We start from the raw sequence: 24713 nt of genomic DNA on the forward strand, positions 1-24713 counted from the left end.
GAGATCACAATTGAAATGGTACCAGCAGCCCACCATTCTCTTCAAAGAACATATTCCCAGAGGATAAGAGAAGGAATTAAAAGTGTTGCTGAGTAGACTATACTACTGGCCATTCTGGTTGCACTGAAAGAATTTTCAGTATCATTTTCACTGCCTGGATTTTTTTAGTTTAAAAAAATTTCTACTTTTAAAACATCCCTGTAAAGGAACAATCTGGGTGCAGTTGTGAATACACAGTTGTTGCTACCAAGAGTAAGTGGTTGAAGAAAGTGCAAGACACTACCTGAGACATGTAGAGTATCTCAGGTGAGGTGAAGAGGAAGGAGAGGGGAGGGGGAACGAAAAAGGGTGATACACTTAACCTCTCTAATAATCTACTGGGAAGATGGACACAGAGGTTAAAAGACCAGTAACCATAGCAGGTTGGCTGAGTGGCAAATGGGTCGTGTGAACATAATGCACCTTTGCTATATGTGCTTCAGGACGATAGAGACAGGAGAGGCCTCCAGGGACCAGGATGGCCAACGAGGACCAGGACATGCAGGGTAACAGCAAGGAGAGCAGTTTGCCAGAGGTGAGGATTCAGGCTGGGGGAATAGCAGGGAAGGATCAAGGGAGAGAGACCCTTTAAGTTTATATATTTTTTAAATTCCCTGGACTCTCTTGAACAGAATCAGAGATCTGAGTGATACAAAAGGAAATTAGCAAAGAATTAAATAATAATCTGACTGGAGGGGTGAGACCATTCTCTAACATTGCTAGTTACATCTTCAAGTTTCTGCAGTTTCTCCATATTCATTGAAGGATTAGGGTGAAGAAAAGTAGAAGTTAGTTAGGACCTATGAAGAAAACTTTAAACCACTATAGAAGGGCTTTTTTAAAAGGTTTTAATGTGAATATTATGCAGGATGGGAGAGGGGATAAACAGGAACTACCCAAAATGTACTAAAGTTCATATGAAACATCAGCATAGGAAAAATCAAATTGGGAAGAAGGAATATTTTGAAAAAGAATAATGAGGATGTACTAGCCCTATCAGTGTAAAATTTATTATAAATTTAGAGTGTTTTAAAAAATTAGTATTGGTGTATGAATAAAGAGATCAGTGAGATTAGAGTCCATGCATAGACCTTCTTACATAAGAGAACTTAATTTATGATACAGGTGGGCATGTCTAATAATGGAAGAGGAAAAAATGGATTATTCAATAAATGGGCAACTGGCTGTCCATTGGGAGGGGTGGAATGGACAGATGTGTACAGGAAACTGTTTTCATTTCATGCCTCTGTGGAGAGGGGTGAAGGTGCTTTGATGACATGGCAACGTACACCAATAGGCACCTCCATAGGGAATTCTGCAAGGGTGCTGCTGGTTCAACATGCTCTAGGCACTGTAATTTTTGTGACTTGGAGAGTTTTCTTTTTAACTCGGGGCTATGGGAAAGAGAAAAAGTATTGGGACAATCAGTGAATCCAGTCAGTAAGAAAGAAATGACACAATGAACACCCTAAAATCCTGTCCTTCTCCATCTCTAGTTCCTCCTCCCTGGAGAAGACCCTTCCTGGGCATGGCTGACTGGGTTTGTCATGCCGGGTGGGTCTGATGCTCTGTGCTTGTTCTCATGGCTCTGTCTGGGCCAAGATACCCTCCTTTAGTTTCAGTCCCATATTTTACTAAATCTTAGCATTCTGAATCATTGTGAATTTGCATTCTGATTCTTTGTTGCAAACTTAAAGCCTGTGAGACGCAGGTACTCTCTAACCACTCTACTCACCAGGCTAATTTGTCTAAAGACAGGTATTTTTCTGCTGTGTAAACTGGCTTTTGGACTCCGCTGCCAACTATGACTATTAGAGGAGTTTTGGCAGAAGGAATCCAAACTGAATACAGATCCCTCATTTATAAGGTACCACACTTCCTTTCTTATGTGACAAAATTAAACTTCTCTACCCATCCACTCCCCACGCACACACACAAACACATCACATCACCCCACCCCCAGCTCTGGACATAACTATTCATAACTACCTGTTCCAATAGATGTTTAAAACTCTTTAGACCCCTCTTTTAAGCTATGCTATAGTGTCTCCCTGAACCATGGAGAGAAAAAGCAAATTCGGTCTAAGACATGGACAGCTTTGTGTCTATCAGAGAACTCTTTCTGTTTAGTTGCTACATGCCCTCTCTGACTTGGTGGAAAGTTCCAGCTGGGGGAAGTTGGAGAAGGTGAATAATTTTCCACATCCTACTGAGACAACTCATTTCACTAGGGCTTTAATATTTGTCTGAAGTATAATAAATCCTCTAGAATACCAACCACAGCTTTAAAAACTCATATCAAAGCCAACTTTCTCCAATCCTTGTTTTACTCTCTATTAGTAAGGTATTAATATTTTTTAAATGAACAACAGTGAAACTTTTAAGTCACTCAGTAAAATCGGCAATTATTTGAGATCACCAATAGGAGGACAAAGCACTTAAAAATTCCTTCATTTCTCCTGTCAAAAAACCACCTCCTGTAGTTGAAAGTAATAATGTTGGGCAAAAAAGCATTAGGTCTTGCTTTCCTGCATACAGAATTGAGCTCTGGTTGTCACAGAGTATTTGGAGCCCAGACAATTAGTGATTAAAAGGGAAGTTTTTTCTTTCAGAAGAAGTGACAGAAAAAAAGAAAATTAAGATTATTAAGAACAAACTACATATTCAACACTCTTTTAGGTCCTTTCATATATTTTATGATATAATCACTGGCTACAGTATTGATACAATATAATGCTTTTTTTTTTTTTTTAAGAATAAGCACTTTATTTATTTGGCCATGCCACACAGCTTGCAGGATCTTAGTTCCCTGACCAGGGATCAAACCCGTGTCCCCAGCACAGAGTCCTAACCACTGGACCTCCAGGGAATTCCCTATAATGCATCTTTTAAATTAAGTGCTATTAAAGAGAAAAACAGAGGACTATGGCTTAAAAGAGGACAAAAGATGATTGCTTCCCTCCTGCCCCAGCCCCATATCCAAAGTTTTGACACTATTTATGGAATTAGTCTTCTCTATGGTTGATTTTGGAAGAGGTACTTATTTTGTAAACTACACACAGAAATGTAAGATTTGATTGGTAAAGATCACAGGGGCAGCATATGAGCAGTAGCATTTTGCATGTGAGTAATCCTTTCAACTTTTTAAATGCCTTCACATCCTTTATTTCATTTAATCTTCATTAAAACCCTGTGAAGCCAATCTTATTATTATTCCATCTAACAGATGGGGAAACTGAGACTCAGGAAGACTGAATGACTACAGTAGGGTTCGCAGCTGTCAAGTGATGGAGTCAGGCTTCAGTGCCAAGATCTAACCTTATCTGAGTCTTGAGGACATGGGGAGGGGGAAGGGTAAGCTGGGACAAAGTGAGAGAGTGGCATGGACATATGTCCACTACCAAATGTAAAATAGATAGCTCTTGGGAAGCAGCCGCATAGCACAGGGAGATCAGCTCGGTGCTTTAGTGACCACCTAGAGGGGTGGGATAGGGAGGGTGGGAGGGAGACGCAAGAGGGAGGGAATATGAGGATATATGTATATGTATAGCTGATTCACTTTGTTATAAAGCAAAAACTAACACACCACTGTAAAGCAATTATACTCCAATAAAGATGTTTAAATAAATAAATAAATAATGTTGCAATGAACATAGGGATGTATATATCTTTTTGAATTCATGTTTTTGTTTTCTTTGTAAAAACACCCAGAAGTGGAATTGCTGGATTGTATGATATGATAGTTCTATTTTTAATTTTTCAAGGAACCTCTATACTGTTTTCCATACTGGCTGCACTAATTTATATTCCACCAACAGTGCACAAGTGTTCTCTTTTCTCCACATTCTCACCAACACCTAATCACTTAAGTGATTATCTTTTCTTCTGCAATGTTTAACCTGTTGTTAATCCATCTAGTGAATTTTTCATTTCAGATGTCATATTTTTCATCTCTAGAATTTCCATTTGTTGGGGTTTGGTTTGTTTGTTTTTTTTCTTTGTATCTTCAATTTCTCTCCTCACTGTCTTCATGTTTTCCTTTAAATACCTGAACATAATTATAGTAGGTGTTTTAACATCCTAGTCTGCTAATTTTATCATCCCTATCATTTCTGGATCTATTTCTATTGACCTTTTTTTTTTCCTGGTTACAGGTCACAGTTTCCTTCTTCTTGGCATGCCTAGTGGTTTTTTACTGGATGCTGAATGCTATAATTTTAAGTTTCAAGTGACTAGATTTCACTGTCTTCTTTTAAAGAGTGTCAGACTTTGTTCTGGTAAGCAGATTATCATGTTCTAAAGTCATACCGTTTGTAGGCTTTTGTGAATTGTCTTATCACTCTACACAGCGCTTTTGAAATTCATCCATATTGTTGCATGTATCAGTAGTTTGGTTTTTCTTATTGCAGAATAGTATTCCACTGTATGGGTGTACCATAATCTGTTTATCCATTCACCAGTGGATGGACTTTTAGACTTTTTATTTCCAGTTTTGTGCTATTACAAATAAATATGCTATAAAAATTTAGGTATAGGCCTTTGTATGGACAAATGCTTTCAGTCCCTTGAGTAAATTTCTAAGTGTGAAATTGCTGAATCATCTGATAAATGTATGTTTAAGTCTATAAAACTGCCAAACTGTTTTCCAAAGTTGCTGTACTATTTTTTATTCCCACCAGGAAGATTTGAGAGCTCCGGCTGCTCCACATCTTTGCCAGCATTTGGTATTGTCAGTGTGTTCTTTGACTTCTTGTTATTGAACTGAAAGAGTTATTTATATATTCTGGACACAACTACTTTATTAGATATATAGTTTGCAAATATTCTTCCTCCCAGTGTGCACCTTGCTTTTCATTTTCTTCATGTCTTTCAAAGGGCAGAAGTTTTTTATTTTGACAAAACCCATTTTATCAATTTTTTTCTTTTATGGTTCATGTTTTTTATGTCCTGTTTAAGAAATCTTTACTTAACCCAAGATTATAAAGATTTCCTCCTATGTTTCTATGTTTTCTTCCAGAAGTTTTGTAGCTTTAGGTCTTAAATTTTTGTGTCTATAATCCATTTCAGTTTGATATATTTGTAGATGTGAGGTGAGAGTCAAGTTGTTGTTGTCGTTATTCTTGTTACTCTTTTGTTTTTGTTTTCACATACAGACTTCCAATTCCTCCAGCCCCATTTATTTAAAAAGCACTCTTTCTCCATTGAATTTCCTTTGCAACTTTGTCAAAATTCAGTTGATCATTTGGGTCTATTTCCAGAGTTTCTATTCTGTTCCATTATTCAATAAGACTATTCTCCTGCCATTATCAAACTTTCTTGATTATTATGACTTTATGTTAAGTCTGATATCAGGTAGTGTGAGTCATCAACTTTGTTCCTATCTTTCAAATGTATGTGCTAAAGTTTTATTTAAATTTTTTCATGTATATTCATAAATTGAACTACAGAAGCATTTTGTGCTACATTTTGCAGATTTTAGTATTAAAGTTATGTTTGTTCCATAATATTAATTGAGGAACTTTCCATACTTATCTAGGGTCTGAAATAATTTGATTAACATACAAATTAACTCTTCTCTGAAGCTCAAAGGAATTCAGTTATAAAACAATTAAGTAGGTTTTTTTTTTTCTTAAAGGGAAAGCTTAACAATCTTTTCCACTTCTGTTATTTTTGGTTTTCTATCTCTTCTTGCACCAATTTTGCTCATTTATATTTTGCCAGAAAATTATTCATATTGTTACATGTCCAAGATCAGACAGCTAATTATAGCAGAGCCAGGATTTGAACCTAAGATGTCAGGCTCCAGAGTCCCTGCATCAACCACTAGATATCAGGAAATACTGATACATAGTGACCTATAAATTCAGGAAATAATTTGATAAAGTCTTTCATGATACCCTCGTGAACAAGATGAAGAAACCTGAGTTACAAAACCTGCTGACCAACATTACCCAAAGAGAGTCCATCATTAGCTCTCTTCTTTAAACCCATCAAGAAAGAAAATAATAAAGGGCTTAACATAGAGATCCAAAGACATGGATGAGAACATAAAATGTAATTCCTGAACTTGCAAATGATGCAAAAGTACATCTGATAAGCTTAATGGAAAAACAGAACTCAAGGGACTTCCCTGGTGGTCCAGTGGTTAAGAATCTGCCTTCCACTGCAGGGGACGCAAGTTCAATCCCTGGTCGGGGAACTAAGATCCCACATGCCGCAGGGCAACTAAGCCTGCACGCTGCAACTTCTGAGCCTGTGCCACAACTAGAGAGAAGCCCATGTGCCACAACAAACATCCCGCATGCTGCAACTAAGACCCAACACAGCCAAAAATAAAAATAAATAAATTAATATTAAAAAAAAAATACTCAGAAAATCTTCCCCACTGCAACCTAGTCAATCAAACAAGTGTCAACTGAACAGATTATAGGCCCCACAAGAGCAAAGGCCAAATGTGTTTTATTCATCTATGTAAACAGAGCTCCCAGCAGAATTGTAGCTGCTTAGTAAATATTTTTTAACATTTATTGGAAGAAAAATATATACATTACTGATCTTCAACAACTGCACAAGTTTAGACTGAAGATGACATGATTAAACATTGAGACAAGTGGAAAATACAAGTTTTGGTTTGTCACGAGTTCAGTATAAATCAATAGTGTGATGGTGCAGATTTGGCATCAGAAAACAAGACTAGATCTTAAGGTAGGGTAAGTCACTTAAACTCACAGCAAAATAAAGCTAATAATAATCTAAAAGATTGTTTTGAGGGTGAGGTCATTCACACGAAATTTTTTTTGCAAACTACAAATGTCCATTATTAAGTACATATTATTGTTATTCGATTATAAATCCCAACATTAAGCTAAGAAGCACTTTGAGCTTATCTGTAATTTCTCAGTTTTGGGGGGGTTGAAGATTAAGAGAGGGTAGATATGAAGTCCCTAGCAAGATGTCTGAAGCATATTAAACATTTAATAAATCTTAGCATAAATGGATTATCCTTTCATATACAGGAGACTATATATATAAGTATATATTTAATCATTTATACACATATATTTACATATATGGACGGATATATATCAAAATGTAAAGAAGTTTCCCTAGTTATCCCCCAGTCACTATTCTAGATACTGGAGAGACAATGAAGAATTAGATGAACAAAATACTGCCCTCAATTTTTTGTGATTTACTTCTTTCCATCTTCTCTCCCATGTACAAGAATCACTTTTTAATTACAGAAGAAAAACCAAACTGTAAAGACAATATAAATATAATGGAAAAAAATATATATATATAATGGTTGCCAGGGATAGGGGGAGAAGGAGGAGGGGGATGAGTTGCTGGAGCACAGAGGATTTTTAGGGCAGTGAATTATATTATCATTTGGCAAAACCTATAGAATGTACAACACAAAGAGTGAACCTTAATGTAAACTGTGGATTTTAGTTACTAATAATACATCAATATTGGTTCATCAATTTTTACAAATGTACCACATCAATGCAAGATGTTAACAACAAAGGAAACTGAGACGGGGAGGATATGGGAACACCATACTTTCTGCACAATTTTTCTGTAAACCTAAAACTGCCCCAAAAAATAAAGTCTATTAGTTAAAAACAAAAGATCTCTAAAAAAGAGAAGAAAAGAAAAAGAAAAACTAATGAAAGCTCTGGTTTGCTTAAGTGAACACTTTCCAAATACTAAATTGCAATTGCATTACTATTCCTGGCAGCAAACAGCTAATGGCCTTTTATCCTTTTATGGCAAGAAATCTTCAGCTGCATCTCCCTTTTGGCCCCAAGTCTACTGAACAATAACAATAAAATGCCTGGTCAGGTATAGAAAAACCTCCTTGTTACCAATTTTTTTTATTATATGTGCTTTTATATTTGCTGATTACACGCAATTAGTGGTTGCTTGGCAACGAAGTTTGGGGCTGTCTTCCAGGTAGAGGTGAGTTGTCTAAATAAAGCACCTCATTGTCTTCAGTGCTGGGTTTCCAAAGCCTCCCCAGCATAACCACGGTTATGGAATTCTTCTTGGATTGAGTGACATTCACATCTGGCTCAGCTCTTGTCATATTCATTCATTCAACACATATTTCACAAGTATCTACGGTGCGGGTCACCATGCTAGGTTCTGGAGGTAGAGTGGAGAATAAAGTGGACAATGTCCCTGTCCTCAAGGAGCTTGCGTTCTAGTGGGGAGGAGGAAGGACAAACAGTTAAATATAATTTTTCAGGGAATTCCCTGGTGGTCCAGTGGTTAGGACTCGGCGTTCTCACTGTGAAGGGCCCAGGTTCGATCCCTGGTCAGGGAACTAAAATCCCACAAGCTGCACTGCGAGGGCCAAAAAAAAATTTTTTTTCAATTATAACAATTAGGCAAAGCTGAAGATGAGTCCTATGAAGAAAAGTGAAGTAGAATAAGGAGATTTAAAGAATTTGGAAGAAAGTTTCTCTTTGTTCATTTTATAAGTGGTTAGTGAAGGCCTCTCTGAGGGGGTGATGGTTGAAGACAGCCGAATGAAATGGGGGGGGGGGGGGAGGAGCATGCCATAGAGCATTCTCTTAGGGAGAATATCAGAATATCATAGAACTTGGCCTGATAGTAAAAGAAACTATCATACTGTTAATTTTCAGGATCGAGCTGCAGATTGTTTGATACTTTTCAGACACATTTGTCTGATGATTAATTTTATTTATTTATTTTGAACTAGGAATAAATTGACATGTTTTATTAATAGAGGAGCCCTGTCCTTTCAGGCATGATTGTTTATTGATAATAATGAGCCAGTAACTAAAATTTTAACTGGAAGTAAATTGGCCCTAAGAGAAAAATCAGCCAGCCACCACTCAATTTTCCCCTCTCCTACTAAGTTTTTTACAGAGAAATTAAGGCTTAAGTTACACTAGTCTGATCTTTTTTCCTCTTTGAAGATGAGAAACTTCCATTTTAAAGAGTGTTGGGGCTATTTTCTATTCAAAGCTAAACCTTGTTAACATTTTGGCGTTCCTTATTCTGAGGGGTTTTTTTTTCCTGTACATAGTGTAGAAATTTTTTTCAACTTAAAATATTAGGATTATCATATACATTTTCCACATGTCTTTCTTACTTACTAATATATGGTACTCATGATTCCTTTTCATTAAATATTCTTCTAAAACATCATTTTTAATAATAGAAATATTTGAGAATCTATTGTCTCCCATTCTCACCTACATTGGCTTTTACCTTTTCATTTAACCCTTTGCTAATTTGGAGGATGAAAAGATATTTCCATTTTTACATTTTACTAGTGAAGTTGAACTTTTTCATGTTAATTAATCCTTTTTCTATTATTTTTTCTTCTATCTTTTCTACCAAAGTACTTCATTGATTTATAAAAGCTTTTTATATATTAGGGTTATTAACATTTTTGTCATATGTTACAAATATATTTCCCAAAATATATATTTGCTCCAGATTTTTAATTTTGTTAATAAAATTTTTACCCACAAAATTTTGATATACAACTTTTGCATTTTTATCTACTGTTTGTTTCTCTACCATGATTCCTTAAAGAAAGGCCTGGGGAGATCGTGAGGGAAAAAAAAAAACCCTAACTTGACTGGAGAGGCCTGAGGAAGGGAAGGGAAAAAAGTATTAAGTCAAGTGTTTCAAGAAGGAGTAGAAAGACCTGATCTTAATTCCATCTCAGTATAACTGGACAAGTGTAAATCTCTCAGAACCAGTTTCCTCTTTTGCAGATTGAAGAGAATAATCTTTTTCTGGCAAAGTTGCTGTGAGGACTAGATTTTTTAAAATTTCAAGTACCTCCCTTGAGAGATAGTGGGTACCCAATAAGTTGTAACTATTACTAAAAGGGAAGGTGTCCCAAACTGGTGCTTCTCAAATGTTAATGTCCCTATGAATCACAGGGCATCTTGTTGAATGCAGATTCTGATTCAGTACACCTGAGGCAGAGCCTGAAGGTCTGTATTTGTGACAAGCTCCCAGATGATGCTGAGGCTGGTTGAAGGTTCTAGAGTCTTCCAACAATGGGAATCCCTGATGGGGAATATTTAAGAACCAATTTAACAACTGATGTCTATTTTCACAAGAATTGTGACTCTTAGAATTACACAGAATTTGCAAGATAGAGAGAAAGCTATCCCTTAGAGGATGAAACTGGAATCTAAACTTATCCCAACCAGGTCAATGTTTCACCAGATGAAATTTAATTACAGTCTCTGTTGCTGTCCAGGGAAGCCAAACCTCAGATGGATAGAAAAGTGTGCATAAAGAATAAAGTAAAAGATCTAGTGGTCAAATTCTCTCAATGACCTCCTTCTCAAAGGCCCACCCAAAACATCCATCAAAAGGAAATAACAACAACAACAAAAAAAAATTGAGGCCTTTAGAGGAAATAAATTGCAGTACTCTGCATGCATCTTTCCATGATGCAGTGTTTTCCAGCCTCAGCCAATCAGGAACATCACCTGGGTCATTTGCTCCCACTCTTAGCACCTCAGAGAGTTCATGGAAGGGGTGGAAGAACCCCAAGCATCTATATTTCTAGACAGAAATGGTTTGGGAACCCCTGCCTTACTGCATCCATCTCCTTTCTTTACAGTTTAGAATTTATACCAAAGAGGAGTTAACTGAACATAGTGAACAAAGGTTCTGCTGTGAAAAGAACTGGATGACACTCAGTCACCGCATAACCTTGAGCAATTTACCCATCCTCCTTGAGTCTGAGTTTTCCTCATCTGTAAAACAAAAATAGTGAAATCCTCTACATAAGGTCATTATAGAGACCAGATGAAGTAATGGATGTGACAGCCACTTGTAAACTGAACGCAAGTGTGATTTCCATAAATGCATGCATTGTGTCAAATCTTCACTGAACCAAGCCATTAAGATTGTTCCTTGAAATCTAAAAAAAAAAAAAAAAAACTGGTTCTGACGAACCTAGGGGCAGGACAGGAATAAAGACGCAGATGTAGAGAATGGACTTGAGGACACGGGGAAGGGGAAGGGTAAGCTGGGACGAAGTGAGAGAGTAACATTGGGCATATATACACTACCAAATGTAAAATAGATAGCTAGTGGGAAGCAGCCGCATAGCACAGGGAGATCAGCTCAGTGTTTTGTGACCACCTAGAGGGGTGGGATAGGGAGGGTGGGAGGGAGGGACACGCAAGAGGGAGGAGATATGGGGATATATGTATAGCTGATTCACTTTGTTATAAAGCAGAAACTAACACACCACTGTAAAGCAATTATAGTCCAATAAAGATGTTAAAAAAAAAATTGTTCCTTGAGGGTTTTAGTGTGGGATTTTATACCCTTAACAAGGAGGAGTCCGTAAACAAAATGTCAAGCTGAAATAAAACCTGGCTAAAAACTCAACTTTGCCTTTCCTTGTTTGAGCCACTCAGGGAAAGATGGCAACCTTCCAGTACTGTTATCTCAACTGTAAAACGTGAGGATGATTAACTCTTTGCTCCCCTCTCAAAGACGTGGAATATCACGTATCACGTAGTACAACTACTACTACCACCAACTACTTTTAATAATTATTTTCCCTTGTGCCATCAAGCTCCAACAGACTCCCAAGACTCTCCCCCCTCTGGCTGCCCCTGAGAGTGGCTCTCTGTCCAGAGAATAATTGATGCCATGTCCATTTCCACCCCCCACTCTTCCATAGAGATGATAATTTTAGCTGGACATGTGGCTACCCAGAATAAACACTGCATTTTCCCTTGCAGCTAGGTGAAGCTGTGAAACTGCTTTTAGTCAATGAAATGTAAACATAAATTCATGCAGCACCTTCCGGGAACCTTCTTGAAGAAAGAGCTGGCATCACCCTTTTCCCATCTCAACCTCCTTCCTAGTGGCTGGAATGAAAACCAGATGTCTGGAATTACTGCCACCACCTCATACCATGAGGTGACCTTGGAAATGGAGGGTACACAATAGTCTAGGAGCCCATTTCCTGGGGATTTCGTAGAGCAGAGCCTATGTTCTGACTTTAAAGTGAGAGAGAGATGAACTTCTACCATGTTTAAGCCAATGTTGTTTATCCAATTTTTACAGCTGAACTTAACTCGTCATACCTAACTCACGTGCCCACCCATTCATCCCTGGCTTGTAAACATGTCCCAGGTGGAGATCCCTGGGAAAGAGGAACTAACAGATGCAGTGTGCATTTTTAGCACAAAATGAAACTAATAAACCGAGTGCTTACTTTAACAGGCCTTATGTTTTTATTCCTTTTAATGCTTACAACAATCCCCATGTATAAATAAGGAAATCTGAACGATGTTAAGTGACTTGTCCAGGATCACACTGCTAGGAAATGGTGAAGCCAGGATCTGAATCCAGGTCTGGATGGCTTCATAAACCATGTTCTTTGCTAGATGTATCCTCATTGGTAGAGTCTGGTCCACACAACAGGAGAGGGAATGGGACATAAGTCCAGTTTTTCAGAATCAGCAGAAGTACTAAATTTAAACTTGAATTCATACCCTTATCCCAGCAAGATTCAATCAGTAAAAATGTGAGTCAGCTGTTCTTAGCACTTTGTAAAGCACTTCAGGTGAATGAGGAACATCCATTTAAGCCAATTTCCCCAAAAATTCAACTCCCTTTGGGGTTCTCGCACCTGTCCAGCTATTCTTTTCGTCATCACTTTAGCACTCTAAGGATTTAAAAATGGATCTACCCAGAGTAAAACGTCTGATTTATTGCATTTCTAATAAGTCTATATTAAATAAACATTTTTAAGAATGGTGGGTTTGGGAATGCCTTTGGGTGGCAGGGATTGGGAGGAGACTTTCGGAAAAACAACCTTGAGCCAGAAGTCAGAAGAATTTTCTTTTTATCAACCTCAGCTCTTTTTCAGACAATGGAGAATGCAGAAGGCAAGGAGTGAAACCCCACAGAGAAGTTGGGGGGAAGAATACGTGACTCTCAAATTCAAACCTGTTGTCAGCAAAAGCTGGAGAGAAACACCTAGCTTCAAGCAAGCCAAGAGTCTCCTCCCTCCTCGAAGGGGACCAAATGAGAATCATCTGTGAAGGATGACAAGAATCATCTGTGAAGGATGCTGTCCACAATAGAATGCTACACGCATCGAGAGCCTAAAACCTCCGAAGAAGATACCTCGTCCTCCATTACCCTCTAAACTACCACCAGTCAGCCTGCTTCCCCGAGACCTGGTGTGGGCCTGGCATCAGTGACAGCTGAGCAGAGGTCGGACGCGTTATAAGCAACTCTCCGAATGCGCTTCCCCAAATCAAAAGAATATTCCTATCACAGCAAAGGAGGCCAAGATCCAGACACTCATAAAGAAAATCAAAGGTGGACTAAGGGGAAACGTATCTAGAAAGGTCTAAGAAAAAGATGTGCTCTGAGGGGACTGATCCTCTGGCCTGAGGAGGGGAGCCTGCACTAGAAGAATCTCCCGCTCTCACTGAGGGAGCTAATACTGTGGCAGTAACAACTTCAGCCCCAAGGCTATGCTGGCCTCCTGGACCAGAACCGCAGCCAAGGCCAGGATGATGGAGGCAACAGGATCGCCACAAGAGACTTAGGATGTCCGGTGGGGTGTGGTCCATGAGAGAAGTCTCCCTGCAGACACAGATGAAGGGGTACACTTGTAATTTCATGCTGGATAAGCCTGGGTTCCTGAGAAACCAGGGAGAGTGAGCGCCTCCTTCTTGCCCCCTGCCTGCAGTTTTCCAGTATGTTGTGCCCCATGTGTTCAGAGGGATGATGTGTTAATGAAAAGCCTCGAGTGAGACTAGGATACCAGGAAAAAGGGCACATCGGTGATTGTAGTCATGGCGGAAAGGTTACTCTACACCCTCCACCCTTCCTGCTTCCAGGGCTCTGGACTGGTGGGTTGCAGATGATACACAAACACGTCTGCTTTGGGTTGGGATACAGAGACACTTACGTATAAAAAGGGAAAAACATTTCATTAGTTACCATTCGTTCCAGTTAAGAAGATGAAAATGTCGTTCGTATTACCAAATGTTTGCCCTTCTGAAATGTTAGAAATGGCCTCAACAGCCTCTAATGGGAGTGTCTTCAGCTGAGCATTGTGCAGATGTCTAGTGAGGAATCAGCGATAATTTGCTTCCAGGCTGGATTTCCCTCTTTGGATACAGACCACCTTAGGAGCTGCTCTCTTCTAATTGTAAGTGTGATGACTTTGAACCGTTGAGCATTTTAAGCCAAAGCTGCTATTCCCTTCTTCCCTCCTGAAAACACATAATTCTTAACTTGGAAACTGTTGTTTTGTATTTTTCTAAGTAACCTGAGACTTCTGTGGTTCAGCTCTGGGCTAAAAATGCAGGGCACTTTGCAATAGTATTTCCACTTGTAACTGTTTTGTATATTTCAGCTGCTTAAAAAAAAGTTTAAGACTGCTTCCCAATCATAACTAAACAATATGTTGTATTTAAAATGTGTGTATAAAATAATTCATCAGCTATTGTATTTAGGGGACTATATTCATTGCATGCAAATTGTTAGTTAACTTTCTGAACTCCAAGTAGGTTAAAGTCAGAAAGCATGATTTTCTTCTGCATGATTCACTTTCAAATTTTCTTTACTACCTAAATTTATAAGAAGCATATTTCTGGGAGTTCGGCCTGAAGGCAGCTGGGCGGCATTCTGGCTCCTGCAATAGACTTATTTCTCCATAAGACGCACTCCCTCTACAGCAGTCTCTGAGGATAGGAGAATATTGCTGTGTCAGCGCTCACCACAATGTTTAAAACAAATGTTTACAATAAATGGTAGCACAGGGATGCTTGTAGCTAATGTCTGAAATTATACATATCTCTGGAAGTTTATCAATCCTACTAAAAAGCAGCAAACCTAAAGAGGCACTGATAGAGCAAACAGCTAGCGGAAATAATAGATTTCTTTTTTCCTAACATTTATTGAATATTTACTCTGTGCCGGGCCAGGGTTCATCACATGAGAGCTTCACAAAAGCCCTATGATAATATTATTTTTAATTTACAGATAATATTTTTATTTATTTTTTTAATTAATTTATTTTTGGCTGCGTTGGGTCTTCGTTGCTGCGCGTGGGCTCTCTAGAGTTGCGGTGAGCGGGTGCGCGGGCTTCTCATCGCGGTGGCTCCTCTTGTTGTGGATCACGGGCTCTAGGCGCGCGGGCTTCAGTAGTTGTGGCTCACGGGCCCAGTTGCTCCGCGGCATGTGGGATCTTACTGGACCAGGGCTCGAACACGTGTGCCCTGCGCTGGCAGGCGGATTCTTAGCCACTGCGCCACCAGGGGAGTCCGATAATATTATTTTTAATTTACAGATTTTAAATTTAATATTATTTTTAATTTAATCTCTGTAAATTAAAAATAATATTGGGTTTAGAAGGTATTAATTACCCATGGTCTCACTGCTAGGAGTTGGAAGGTGCCAGCCAACTTCCAGGCCTCTTTTATATGAGAGAGGAATAAATAAATACCTCTAGGACAGTTTAAGGAATAAATATCTGTATAAGGTGCTTTCTGTTATATGCAGCTGAAATTAATTATAGCTGTTACATTTACCCAATTACAAGGGATTTCTGATACCACTTGTGGTTCTTCAAGCCCGAATTCAAACACCCTAGCAGACATTCTAAACAGCTGTAATCATAATGTACTCTTCCCAGTGTGCATTAAAAAAAAAAAAATCAATAACTATCTGACAATACAAAAGCTATATCACAGGGAAAAAAATCCCAGTGTTCCAAGGACTTTTATAGGTATAATGACTGTATTTTTCCCTGACCCCAAAATTGACCCCTACGAAATGATAAACATGAATGTGCTTAGAGATTTTCAGTAGGACTGTAGGGAAAAGTTATTTCATTCATTTATTCATTTAAAAGCCATTTATTAAGTTCAGGGAAGCTATGCAGATAAAAAGGTGGGCCCTACCCTCTAGGAGGCCCCGGGTCTACCAAGTTAAGCGTACAAGGAAACGGCCCAGGCGGGCCAGTGTGGGAGTGCTGTAGCCCAGCGGAGCCCAGGGCACACGATCCAGTGTTGAGTGAGGGTGGGAGGCTTCCTGGGGGAGGTGATGCCCAAGGGAGTCCAAATAGCTGAGAGGTATCCATGGGTAAATCTGGGTAGGGGTTGGCAGAGGGTGCAGGGAGAGAGGCCAGGGCATGCTGGGAGAACTTGAAGCAGCACACTGTCGTGGAAACACGGGGAGGAGACAAGGCCACTGCAGCATATGGGAGCCACATCACGAAGGCCTGGCACCACGATGTCTGGATCACCTGGAAATCTCCGCAAAGTGCGGAAGCATTTTAGATGGGGAATGCCATGTGAATGGTTGTAGTTTAGAAAGATCTCTAAAATGCCGTTCCCTGGGTGAGCTCTCTGACCCTTCCTGCTCTAACACTATGCTTCAAATAACTGGAGTGATTTTTTTTTAAAAATCACAATAACTTGTCTGAATCTAGACTGATAGGAACCTGCAGGTAACACTTGCCCTCATTTGGGAAGCTAACTTGACTCACTGAACTTGCGGGCCTGATTCTGTCCTCTTGGGACGTGCCTGGTGCACATTCCTAAGTTGGGAAAAGAGATGCAGGCAAATCCTTTGGGGGTACCGATTCAAGCAGGAGCAAGGACTGGAGCTGAGAAGAGGTGAAGTCTCAGGATTGGGGATTAGGGCTCAGTGATAGCATGTTATCAGCTAGATGGCTGCAGGGACCGAGAACCCAGCAAGTGCTACACTCACCGCATCAGATTCCTCTGAGGGAACTCTCTTCATATTTGAACATTATCTGCAGAGTTCAGGGGGTTTCCAGGGCATGGAACCAGGCTTGGACCCCCGGTGGCTCCTGGGCTAATAAACCCTAACCTGGGTGAGGGAAGGTGAGGGCACCTTCCCTCACCACTTCCACATGCATTGGCCAAAGGTGGTGGGTCCCTCCTCAGCAATCCCATGCCTCCTTTTACTGAGTAAAGAGCAGGAAGCCAGGTGCCAGGCAGGGACTGAACCTGCTTTGTTCACAACTGTATCCTCAGCACCTAGTATAGCACTCACTCAGCACATGGTAGGTTCTCAAGAAATATGTGTGAAATAAACAAATGTCAGTTAATTGTGCTTTTGCATATATAATAATAGCAAACATATTGTTAACCATGTGTTCTAAGCATTTACAAGTATTTTATCTTTGAAACATTATAAGGGATATACTATTATCCCCTTTTTACAGATGAGAAAAATTAGGCACGGGGAGGTTAAGTGACTTGGCTAAGATCACACAGCTATAAGTATAGACTCTGTAGCAATAAAAAGAGAACAGTATTTGTTAAATGAATTAGTATTTCTGGTTCCTTTGAGACCCCATTCATTTTTTCAATTTGGGGTACTCGTAGGTTTGGGTTGTTGATAAGGTAGCATTATTAACAGAAAAACTTGCTCTTCTTCTGGATATGAATTGCAATTCAAGCACTGGAAGAAGGGAAGAAGACTCAAGTGGGAGAAAACCTTAAAATCCTCCACCACAATCCCATAACTCTTAAAATAAGACCCAAATGCCCAGCCCTGACCTCTCTGATCAGGCCCCAAATCTGGTTTCCCTGGTCACTAAGGTCTCTGTCACATGGGCCAGCTTTCTGCTCTTCAAACAAGCCAAGTGTGTGCCCTCCTCACGGACTATGCATCTGCTATTCCCACTGCCGCCCATACTCTCCCCCAGGTTTTCTCCTGGCTGGGTAGCTTCTGGCGTCCAGGTCACTCCCTGTTGAGGCCTTTCTGGAGCTCCCAGTCTAAAGAACTACCGCCGGCCCCCAGCACCCCCTCCATCTGTCCAGTCATTCTCTCTCTATCCCATGAACCTTTATTTTCCCATGAGGTTTGTTTTCTTCATAACACTTATCACTCGCAGAAATAATCATTTATGTTTGCTTGTGTCCTACTGTCATCTTCCCACTTGAGACCATAAAATCCATGAGATAGATCAGGGACATTGTCCACACAGAAGAGTGCAATTCATACTTATTGAATGCCAAGTGATTCCGCAAATTACAAATCTTTGCCAAGCACTGACCAATACAAATCATATGAGAAGAGGAACCTCAGATTTCTGCGCACCCATATCTATGCACCTGAATCATGTAGGATGAAATACCCAGGCCCTGAGGCTTCCACATCAAAGGCTCACTGACAATACCCAGTTGTCCCTAAAGACTCCCGAAGGCCCCCCCTTGCAAATATAAGAGGTCAAATTGGGAACTTTGAGCATGAGGCAGATGACTGTAAAATCAAACCAAGAGGTTTAGTAGCACCAAGGATGCTGGAAATCTGTGGGGCTGCTTCCAAGGTTCCTGGGGGAAAAAAAGAGTTCGTACCACCTCTGGGTATCAGCAGGGAGAGTTGTTGTTCCAGTTTTATATACTGAGAGTAGCATAAGATTTCACATGAAAGAAAAAAATTCCTTTGATTTAAAAAAAGCATAGTTTAGAACCCACTTTTTTTAAGTATAGTTGGTTTATAGTATTATACTAGTTTCATGTACACAACATAGTGATTCAATATTTTTATAGATTATACTCCATTTAAAGTTATTACAAAATAATGGCTATATTTCCCTGTGCTGTTCAGTATATCCTTGTTGCTTATTATTGTGTACATAGTGTTTGTATCTCTTAATCCAGGGGTCCCCAACCCCTGGGCCACAGACCAGCAGCGGTCTGTGGCCTGTTAGGAACTGGGCTGCACAGCAGGAGGTGAGTGGCGGGTGAGTGAGCAAAGCGCCATCTGTATTTACAGCCGCTCCCCATCGCTCGCATTACCGCATGAGCTCCGCCTCCTGTCAGATCAGCAGCTGCATTAGATTCTCATAGGAGCACGAACCCTACTGTGAACTGCACGTGTGAGAGATCTAGGCTGCACGCTCCTTATGAGAATCTAATGCCTGATGATCTGAGGTGGAGCTGAGGCGGTGACGCTAGCGCTGGGGAGCGGCTGCAAATACAGATCATCATTAGCAGAGAGGTTTGACTACACAGAGACCATAATAAATCAATTGCTTGCAGACTCATAGCAAAACCCCATCCGTGAGTGGCAAGTGACAATTAAGCCGCATCTTACAGAGCAGACTGGACATAAGCAACACACTTCAGGTGTCACTGTCTCCCATCACTCCCAGATGGGACCATCTAGTTGCAGGAAAACAAGCTCAGGGCTCCCACTGATTCTGCATTACGGAGAGTTCTATAATTATTTCATTCTATATTACAATGTAATAATAATAGAAATAAAGTGCACAATACATGTAATGCGCTCAAATCATCTGAAACCATCCGCCCTCACCCCATCCATGGAAAAATTGTCTTCCACGAAACCGGTCCCTGGTGCCAAAAAGATTGAGGACCACTGTCTTAACCCCATACCCCTATCTTGCCCCTCCCCACTTCCCTCTCCCCACTGGTAACCACTAGTTCTCTGTATCTGTGAATCTGTTTCTATTTCTTTTGGAAACTATTTCTTTAGAGAATTTCTCTTCATTGGGGACAGAGTGAAAGTGCTAGAGGAAAAAAAAAATTTTTTTTTTTTTTACTGAAGTCTTTCTCAATATTCAGAATAAATATTTTAAATGTTGTACTTCAGAGGTAGGAATTTAAAAATTTCAAGGCCAAGCACCCCGCCTGCAGGCCCAAGGAGTTGAATACCTTCACCCCTCCGTCCACCCTTCGCTCCTCCCCAGGTCGTGGGTAATGCTCATTGCCCACTCCAGGCAAAGCACTTTAGAAATACGGGGCCTGCAAACGTGCTACTGATATGGGTAATTTTTCCTGCGGGAAGAGAAACCTGGAAAATAATTGCCCTAGAAATAATTCAGTCAGTGGGCATCCCTCGCCCAAACCCCACCAGGTGCCCACTCCTCCTAGGTGCAGGGTGATGGCATGCTGGCTAGCAGCTAATGGTGCAAGCCAGCATCCCAGAAGGCTTTGGTAAAAAGTCTGCTCACAGCCATCAGAATGATTTGGAATGTTTAGCTGCAAATAAACTCCTTCCTCTCATTTGCACTTCATGCCTTCAGGCTCCCAAGGTGCCGCTTCCCCTGCTGCTGCGGGGAGAGTGGCAGGGGTCTTGTAGCCACTCTCCCCGGCAGCACAGGCCTGGGAGCGCCGAGCAGCCGCCCCTCACCTCTGCGTAGTGACTGCCGCCTCACTGCTGCTAGGCAAGAGATAATCGGTGCTGCTGAAACATGGCCAAGATTCAGAAGGATGCAGAGCAGGCATCTAAACACAGGGCTTTGGTGCCAGCATTTGAGCCCTGACAGTGGTGGGTTAGGGGCCAAGGTCACCACACAGCTCAGTGTGACCTCAGAGGTCAGGGCACCCTGCCTGTGCCCAGGCCCCCACTCACTCAGCTGCCATGCTACGTGGATGCCACTCTTCCTACATACCAGCCTCTTGCTAGGGTAGCAACAAGAAGGTGTTAGGTGACATTAAATCCTATATGGCATGCAGGTAGTGACTGCACATCACCCGCAAGTTGGATCGTGACAGTCGCAGCTATAATTAGGGAAGGGGATCAGCACAGCCTTCCGTGGGTACTGCCAGTACTGGCACCAGGGCTCTTTGCGTTGTGCCAGCCAGCTTATTAGTAGTGTAGAACTTGTTCCGTGCCAACTGGGAAAACGATCACTTTAACTTGAGCCAGGGAGAGAACAGCATCTGCTGTTTGAAGAGCCACACCCTTGTGGTCCGACAAACAATTGGTTAATTGAATCCGAAGACCTATGCGTCTGCGTCTTTTTTTGGAAGTTGTTCCACCGCCCCACCCTCTGTCACTATATTGTCATTGCGGAAGCCCAGCGACAGCCCTAGTCCTGAGACTGGATGTGTGCCACTGGGGACGGGGAGGGAAGGTTTTCAGTGGGGTACCACTCTCAGAAGTAGGGGCAGGCATCCCATTTCACAAGGGGCATCAAGAGACCAGCTAGCACAGGCCTCTGTTCACAAAGGTCCTCAAACTTAGAATTTTGAAATGACCTGCAAAAGAAATTATATATACAGTCAGTGAGATCCCCTGACAAGAGTGAAAGAAAATAATATTCAAGATGAAACTTTAAATTAGCATCCTCTTACTAGATGACACTGCATGGAGTGCAATAAGGTAATAATAATAGTAATAATTACTGACATGTATACAAAGCATACTGTTCTAAGAGTCTAGGTACTTGTGTAAGACTTACATTTAATCCTCACAAAAACCCGAAAATGAGTTAATACTATGTCCCTTTTATAGACTAGAAACTGAGGTATAGAAAGACCAAATAACATGCCCAAGGTCACACAGCTGATGAGATAACACGGCTAATAAGTGCCAGGATTTGAACTCAGGCTATCTGAGCTCCAGGGTCCCTATGCTTCACTACTATACTATGATGTAATTGTTTTTAAAAATAAATCCTTGGTAATAGCACAATCACATTGCCATTCTGTGGGTTGAAAGCACCCACCTCTTAGCATGGAAACACTTGGCATTTCACCGTTTTTAAATATCCCAAGAGTCTCTAAAAATGGAAGCACCCCAGACTCTCTAAAAGGCCTCAGGTCAGGCCAGCAACAGCCTGTCTTCTTCATGAGAATTGCTCCTGCTTGAGAGAGAAGTCACACAAGTTCTGGACGAGGATGTTGAAGGCCCCGTGAGTGGGCCTTTCTCTATGCTACAGAATCGCGTTTATGTGGTCATGTCAGTGCTTCAACTCAACGCTCTCAAATTAGGGCTCAAGAGAGCTTCTCTGTACCTCATAACTGGCGATGCTGAGGCCCCTGAGAGCTCCAATTCCGTTCCGGCCTCCCCGATGGAGTGACAGCATCAGGGAGCCGTGCCAGGCACCCAGCCAAGGTGCTGGGACGCATTGCCCAATGTGAGCTCTAACTGACCTACAAAATGAAAAGGTGGCAGTTGAATTGGGAAATCTCTCAGCAACAGAGTCCCGAGTCTGCTGGAGGGGACCACTGTGTACAATTAGTATTTGATGAATGGACATTAGGATTTATTCACTCAAACCCATTACTAGCCCTCCCTGGGAGGGCCCTGTGCTGGGCAATGTAGGAATGGAGATGAATGAGACATGAGAGCCTGGAACCATGAGCACACAACAAATCACTATTACGGTGTGGTTCATGAAGCAGACCACGGCGTGTACGCATGCTGGGCGAACCCAGAAGAGGGCAGTTTTCATTCTGCAGAGGGAATCTGTGGAAGTCTCCATTACAGGAGCTGACATTCTCAGGCAGCCTCTAAGGATGACCAGGTGTTGACTTAGCCAAGCCGAGAAAGCTAAGTGAAGGACAAAGGGAGGCAGCGGGGACACAGGAGTAAAGGCAGGGCCCCTAAGTGCCATCCAACCTGTTATCATCTTCCTGCCTTTGAGCAAACTTCCTGTTAATTAGTCGATTTAATGAATATTTACTGAGCACCTGCAGTGGGACTCATAATGCTTGAAAATTTGGGGGCACCACCTGGAATTCTTAATCAACGTTTGAAAAAGAACTAGGTGCTTCTGAACTAACTCTGATGCATGTTTATCTTCAGAAACTAAAGTCAGCAGGAGCCATAGGACAAATGCAGAATTGCACAAGTGCATGTGCACACACACACGCACACACACACACCCCACCCACACCTTCTTGTGAGGATGGAGACTGTCGAGGGGTTTAGAGCATTTTCACCTTCACGCTTGATTCCCTTCTTACTCTGACTTCTTAGATTATATCTGATGGGTTGACATCCTTTTTCGGGGACTGTTAGCAACAGATCACACTCCCAGCAGGGCCTTGAGACAAGCCTGTCCCCCATCAGGGTGGCTATCATCAGAGACAGAGGCCTGCATGAACAAGCACAGTGAGGCTGTCATGCCTTCTTTAGGGATTTCTGGGGCCAAGCTGACGCTTAGTTCTCTATCCCTTTATTGCCCTCAAATACTGTAGAAAAAAATCTGCTTCCAAGAAGAAGCCAACCGTGCCCTACCCCACACTAAGCTTCCAGGCCTGGCACAGGCTAGAGCTGCCAGAAAGAACTTTGAATGAAATTTAGAGTTTTAACTAACACCTATGGCTGGATACTTTTATCCTTTTTTAAAATTTCTTTTATTGAAGTATAGTTGATTTATAATATTGTGTTAATTTCAGCTGTACAGCAAAGTGATTCAGTTATGTGTATATATACATTCTTTTCCATATTCTTTTCCATTATGGTTTATCACAGGATATTGAATATGGTTCCCTGTGCTATACAGTAGGACCTTGTTGTTTATCCATTCTATATATAATAGTTTGCATCTGCTCATCCCAAACTCCCAATCCATCCCTCCGCCTTGGCAACCACAAGTCTGTTCTCTATGTCTGTGAGTCTGTTTCTGTTTCATAGGTAAGTTCACTTGTGTCATATTTTAGATTCCACAGGTAAGTGATATCATGTGGTATTTGTCTTTCTGACTCCCTTCACTTAATATGATAATCTCTAGGTCCATCCATGTTGCTGCGAATGGCATTATTTCATTCTTTTTTGTGGCTGAGTAGTATTCCATTGTATATATGTACCACATCTTCTTTATCCATTCCTCTGTCGATGGACATTTAAGTTTCCGTGTCTTGGCTGCTGCGAATAGTGCTGCTATGAACATAGGGGTACATGTATCTTTTTGAATTATAGTTTTGTCTGGACATAATCCCAGGAGTGGGATTGCTGGATCATATGGCAACTCTATTTTTATGAATACTTTTATTCTTGAAGTGTTATCACATTTGTGACAACAAGTAACTGGAAAACCTTTCATTATCTACAGATGACCAGAAAAGTCAGGGGACCTGCCGTACACATACCCAAGAGCAGAAGGGAACTAGCTCCACAGAACAGGTTCAAGCAGGTGGTGGGAAAGAATTAAGTCGGTTTCTCTTCGTACTCTCCAAAGTTCTGTTCTTAAAATGTGATGTTTACCTACTTTCACCAGGAATTCTCAATATTCTGCTAGCCCAGCAGGTTGAAAAATGTCATCAACACAGTGGCTGGCTGGGTTCAAATCCCATTTCTACACTTACAGGTTTGCATAAAATTAGGCAGGATCGGGCTTCCCTGGTGGCACAGTGGTTAAGAATCCGCCTGCCCGTGCAAGGGACACTGGTTCAAGCCCTGGTTTGGGAAGATCCCACATGCAGTGAAGCAACTAAGCCCGGGTGCCACAGCTACTGAAGCCTGCACGCCTAGAGCCCGTGCTCCGCAACAAGAGAATACACTGCAATGAGAGGCCCGTGCACCACAACGAGGAGTAGCCCCCACTCTCTGCAACTAGAGAAAGCCCACGCACAGCAACGAGGACACACACAACCAAAAATAAATTAATTAAGAAAAAAAATTAGACAGGATGTTTATTCTCTCAACAGCCGCATAGAGCTTAGAACAGGATCTGGTACATAGCAAATGTTCAGTCAATGAGGACCAATGTCATCAACTTACTCATCAGAGACCTTGAGATTAATCAAAGTTCTGCTCATTAACTTCTAAAGAGAAAGAGGTTAGTAAACATTTGGAATCTTGCTCCAGCCAGAACAAGGCTGATGCCACTAGGGGTGCGTCCCTTACAGGACAGCAACACCCTTGTTTCCAGATTTCTGCCTCTAGGA

The 24713-nt window shown here is 41.2% G+C and overlaps 1 pseudogene; it reads left to right on the forward strand.

The window, feature by feature from the left end:
- The first annotated feature begins 517 nt into the window (after positions 1-517).
- LOC137767182 (developmental pluripotency-associated protein 4 pseudogene) lies at positions 518-13835 on the forward strand (annotated as a pseudogene).
- Positions 13836-24713: the final 10878 nt, after the last annotated feature.

Source organism: Eschrichtius robustus, chromosome 7, assembly GCF_028021215.1.
Source record: "Eschrichtius robustus isolate mEscRob2 chromosome 7, mEscRob2.pri, whole genome shotgun sequence".
Lineage (NCBI taxonomy): Eukaryota > Metazoa > Chordata > Mammalia > Artiodactyla > Eschrichtiidae > Eschrichtius > Eschrichtius robustus.